Source organism: Cryptotermes secundus, unplaced genomic scaffold (assembly GCF_002891405.2).
Source record: "Cryptotermes secundus unplaced genomic scaffold, Csec_1.0 scaffold204, whole genome shotgun sequence".
NCBI classification, from domain to species: domain Eukaryota; kingdom Metazoa; phylum Arthropoda; class Insecta; order Blattodea; family Kalotermitidae; genus Cryptotermes; species Cryptotermes secundus.
Genome location: NW_019738351.1, coordinates 4304 through 9786, shown reverse-complemented (window position 1 = coordinate 9786; position 5483 = coordinate 4304). Strand labels below are relative to the sequence as shown.

At 38.5% G+C, this 5483-nt stretch overlaps 1 long non-coding RNA gene across 1 annotated transcript in view; it reads right to left on the bottom strand.

Moving 5' to 3' along the window:
• The window catches only part of LOC111870739, a 24203-nt gene extending 22909 nt beyond the window's left edge, over positions 1 to 1294 (bottom strand). Inside the window, exon 1 of the long non-coding RNA XR_002843908.2 lies at positions 914 to 1294. This is a non-coding gene — a long non-coding RNA (uncharacterized LOC111870739). The remainder of the gene's footprint in view (positions 1 to 913) is intronic.
• Between the last annotated feature and the right edge of the window lie 4189 nt (positions 1295 to 5483).

Below are 5483 nucleotides of genomic sequence, written 5' to 3'. Positions count from 1 at the left end.
TTTAAAAAGTCTAGACTTCAGAGGATTTGTCTTGATAACATTGACGGTTTTTACAACCGTCTGCAGCGCTTCATGAAGGGGTGGGCTGAGTTCTTTAGCTGCCAGAGACTCCCGATTTATCATAGAGTGAGTCCATACTGCTTCGGGAGCAACAGCTCTAATTTTTGTTTGTAATCCAGCACGGACTCAAGACATTGAACGGGCTCCATCTGTACATATGCCAGTGCACTTATCCCATGATATCCCATTTTCATTAAAGAAAGCATTAATCATGTCGAAAAGGCTTTGGGCTGTTGTTGTTTTCAAGGTAGGCTCACAGAAAAACAATTCCTCTCGCATATTACATTCATCAACAAAACGAACGTACGCAATCAAATGAGCATCTTTATGAATATCAGTCGCTTCGTCCAGTTGAATTGCAAAGCACTTGTTACGCAACTTCTCAATTAAATTCTGAAGTAAATCGTCAGAAATGTCTGAAATTCTTCTACAAACTGTGTCATTAGAGAGGGGGATATTTTTCAATTGTTGAGCAGAAGAGTCACCCAACATTGTTGATATTATGTTAATCACTGCTGGTAAAATCAGTGTTTCTGCAATTGTGTGGGGTTTCTTGCATTTAGCAATTCTATGAGAAACCTGGTAAGAGGCTAAAAGGACCTTAGAAGTCACATTTGTTGTTTTAGCAAATTTCTGTTGAGTGGACTTTAAACTACTAAGCTTTATAACAAAAAAAATCTTTTGGTTTATTTGTAAAATTCGGATGTTTGGTTTCAAGATGTCTCTTGAATTTATTAGGTTTCATACTATCTGCAGCTAAAATACTTAGACAGCTTACACATTGCGGACGTTCTTCATCATTGATCACAGTTTTCGTAAAGCCTAGTGATAAATATTCTCATTGTACTCGTACCTTCTCGTTTTGACACTCCGAGTAGCTTGTTGCCCACCACTAGTTGAAGGAGCACTGGTGTCTTCATTTCTATCACTAATCAGGAAACGCTTCATGATCAGTTGTTCATAATCAAGTCAACTTCAAGAGGTAAACAAATCAGCCCAACTGCACTGAAACGTTGAATGCATAAGAACACATCAAACAGGCATACCCATGGATCACCATTGAGTCTGGCGACAAACTGCCTGCTCCCTGCCCAACAGGCGCCAATGAGATGACATAAGTCGCTGCTTTCAGCTACGCGTGTACAGTGCTGCCTGGAAGAGGATGCGGCTGCTGCCGAACTATCAACGCTGTCTCTGGCATATGCGTTTTATAATTGCCGGTAAAGAGAATAATTATTAGTTAATTGCCGGTAAAGAGAATAATTATTAGTTATTTTGAAATTCATGATAATTAATGCCTGTACTCATCAAAAGTTTTTCTATACGTATTTTTATTTTTTGTTACTTTTCTAATTGATTTAGGGCAGTTTTAATTTTTATCTGTAGGAAAGTATGCTGCGACCCCCTTTCAAGCCCTTCGCGCGCCCCACAGTTTGAGAACCATTGTGTTAGGAGATTTCAATGACAAAGTAGGCAAGGAAGACATTTACAAAAGTAACAACTGGGAATGAGAGTTTGCATGAAATTAGTAATCATAATGGAGTTAGAGTACTCAATATGCCACATCAAAAATCTTACTGTGAAAAGTACTATGTTCCCACATCGTAACATTCATAAATTTATGTAGACAACTCCTGACCACTACCAGGCGGTGGCGAAGGTTATGGAAAGACAAATTGTAAAAACAATAACGATCATAAAACCGGAATGGAAAAGGAAGAAAGGTAGATCAAGAATGAGATGGATGGATGGATGGTGCGGAGGATTTGAGGAATTGAGTGGAGTTAACTGGAAAACGAAGGCACAAGGGCGGGATGGCCGGAGAAAGTTTTCAGAGGAGGCCAATACCCACGAAGGTTTGTGGTGACAATAATTATTAAATATTTTCAATACTTTGTTTAATATTTTAAGACCCTTAAAAAGGTTTAGATGTTTGTTTTACATACGATTTTAAATCAATTTTTGAATTTTGGTTCAGTGTAGGATTACAACTATAGTGTGACATGTTGCGCAACGGAGAACCCCTCCCTCCCCAGCGGTACGTGGCGGCATCGCAGCGCTGTCGTTACTATGGTAATGGGCGAGTCAACACACCGCCCCTCTTCCCGCTGTGACGTAACACGCAACGCAGCTGTGACACGGGTAACAGGAAACAGCGGTACCCATTGCGTAACAAGCGGGCGCTGCGACTATAAAAGGGAACTACACATTCGCCGAAGTTAGTTGAATGTGTATCAGCGACCGAAGACGTTTCTCCAGTCAGCAGTAAACGAGTTAATGTGTACCAGCTGCTGAAGACAGTTCTCAAGTCAGCAGTGAACGAGTTAGTGTGTGATCAGGAGTGACACAGTTGGAATCTAGCAGCAGTCGCGGAAAGAAGAAGGAGACGCGTGTGATAATCAGGATAGTTTGTGATAAGTGAGTAATAATTGTGAGTGTGTGATACAGTGCCACTGGTATAGCTCCCGTATCGTAATTAATACGTGTAGACTACTGAGGACAGAGGGAATTGACTATTGTGAATAGGGTTATAAAGTGTGAAACCCCGCAACAGTGTTGTAATTAATTGTAGCCGAGACCGGTAGGTAGTTAAATAAACCAATTAACAATCCGAACGGCGTCTTCAATAACAAAACACGTTACAATATAATCTGTGCATATGAAGATGATTAGAAAATTGACAGAAATACATCACATTTTTCCACTTTATTTTGTAACACACCGAGATAATGGTAATATATGAATCCATATACAGTAGCAATTCGGTTATGAAAGACTTGTTAATTGTATCCCTTGAGGACGGCAGTATGTCATGAAGCATATAGCGCCACCATATTGTACACCAGAAAACTCAGTCGTACACAGTAGTATCTGAGGGAGTTATTTGGGGAATTGCGTTCGACAGGAATTATCATGAAAATTTATGTTTTAATTCCCCATCACTGCCTTACTGGAAATTCAAATTTTGCAGCACCTGAAACATGAGAATGTAGTCGACTTCATAGAAGTATGCAGAACCAGATGTTTGTGTGTACTTTATTTTCTTAAATTAAAACTGGAGAATGTGATTTATATAGTCTGTTCTCTTTTCTTTTGAACAAAATATTAGTTTGTCAAAATTTGTGACATTGTGTTTTTTTTTATAGTCCCACTTCCCTTGTATTATCGAGAAGGATAGGGTTATGTTACCTCTTCCCTTGTACAGGGTGCATCAGAAGGAATGGCTGGATTTCACAGGGCAATAAATTTGAAATCCAGCCATTCACACACCTTGTATATGAAATTTCTTATTATCTTTTCCAGGTACTCAGTACAGTATGTATGAGTCCAGCTTCTAGCTGGTGTTAAGAGTGCTGTCACCATGACCTAGCTTACCTGTTGTCCAATGTTAATGTCACATTTACTGTGGGAGAGATCAAAAACATGATGCTGTATTTCATATATTTCAGACTTTTTTCTCCTCAGAGTTTTATTCAGAACCACTTACAGAAATGCATCCAAGGAACCAAAGGATTACAAAGTACACAATCATTGAGAATATTTCAGAATGAAATAAACATTTTACTGAAAATGCAGCCTATCACAGCAAGGTATATTTGTTACCAGCATGAAAAGAACAGTAAAAAGTCTGCTACATTAAAAACACTGAAATCAATATGGTTCTACAATAGCAGAACACATTCAAATTAACAGCCTAAGTAGATACACCTCTCTTAAATACTGCCACGTGTAATAGTGATTAATGACCCGGGTTCTGAATTGGATGACAGGTTTATTTATTATTTATCTTAACACACACACATTTGTCGTCTCATTGTAACGCAGTTAAAACAAAGGAACTCTTAACGGTCTGACTGAATTACACACTCCAAACATTACACATGAAGTCTTATCTTCACATCCACACTCTTGCAAGGTCCTCTGTAACTACAGTGCACTGCAGTCTCAACTCTATTCCATGACACCTTCGTGTCCTTGACTCGTGGTTACCTAGCTGCAACTACTCGCAACTACTACCTTCGGCACAGACTACAAGTAGAAAACACATTATTATTTTAGACGTGTTTATGGTTCTGTTACCTATGACTGCACATGGCCTGGACCACACTGAAAACACAAGTACTGCGATTCCTACCCAGTGAGTTCACTGGCACACTGGACTGTTGCCTAGCAATGAGCTATAACATTTGTCCTTTTGTTGCGTGGTGTTTATGAAGCCATTGCCTGGCAATATGTTGACATGTCACTATATTTTTCACACTGAACCAAAAGCAAATGGCCAGCTCGTTTGCATTAACATACTTTACGCTTCTGTCTGCAAGGTAACACTGTCACAATGTAGAATACTAAAGACTTAATTCCATGCCACACCTGTGGAGTGACTGATTCGCATAAGTAGGAAATCAATTTCAGTTGCCCCTGCTCTGTATCTGTATTCCCTTGCATGATGGGAACCCTGGTCCACATCTCTGCCATAATACAGCCAGCACTCCATAAATTAACTGCTGACCCACAGTTCTGTTCACCTAACTACAATTCTGGTCAATGATATGTAAGCAATGTCTGTCTTTTAGTGCACTCAATTTTACTTGTTACTTCACAACATGTTTCGGCACTACAGTGCCATCATCAGGTGCTCTATTTACGTAAATCTTTTTCATTGCTTGCCATTACGTCATTGTAAAATTTAAAAAAGTATTTAAAAAATGTTCGTCAATTATAATAAATATATATACTAAAAACATGTTAAGATTATTTATCTTATCTGTCCTAGTTCTAACACCACGCATAGTTTCACCACTATGGAAGTCGTTCCTCTTATTCTCAGGGTATATCGTGTCTCGTGTTACGTGTTCCCTGTTTGATTGAACAGAAATTTTACAAACAAACGGATGGTTTAGCTATGGGAGCTCCAACATCTGCAATTTTGGCAGAAATATATATCCAGAACATGGAACACGCACAAATATACGACATATTAATGAAACAGAACATAGTTGGATATTTCCGATATGTTGACGATATATTAATATTATATGATATAAGCAAGACAAAGATCGACGACATGGTTATAGAATTTAATAAACTACAACCAACAATAAATTTCACAATAGAGAAAGAGAACCTTAAATCTATAAATTTCCTAGATATCTTTTTACCAGCAAATTGGACTTAAATTTGAGGAAGAGATTAGTGAACTGCTACATTTGGAGTATAGCTCTGTATGGGCTTAAACATGGACACTTAGGACAGTAGATCAGAAACATTTGGAAAATTTCGAAATGTGGTGTTGGAGAAGGATGGAGAAGATCAGTTGGACCGATTATGTGAGAAATGAAGAAGTGTTAATTAGAGTCAGTGAGCAGAGGAATATCCTACACGAAATAAGAAAACGGAAGGCTAATTGGATTGGTCATGTTTTA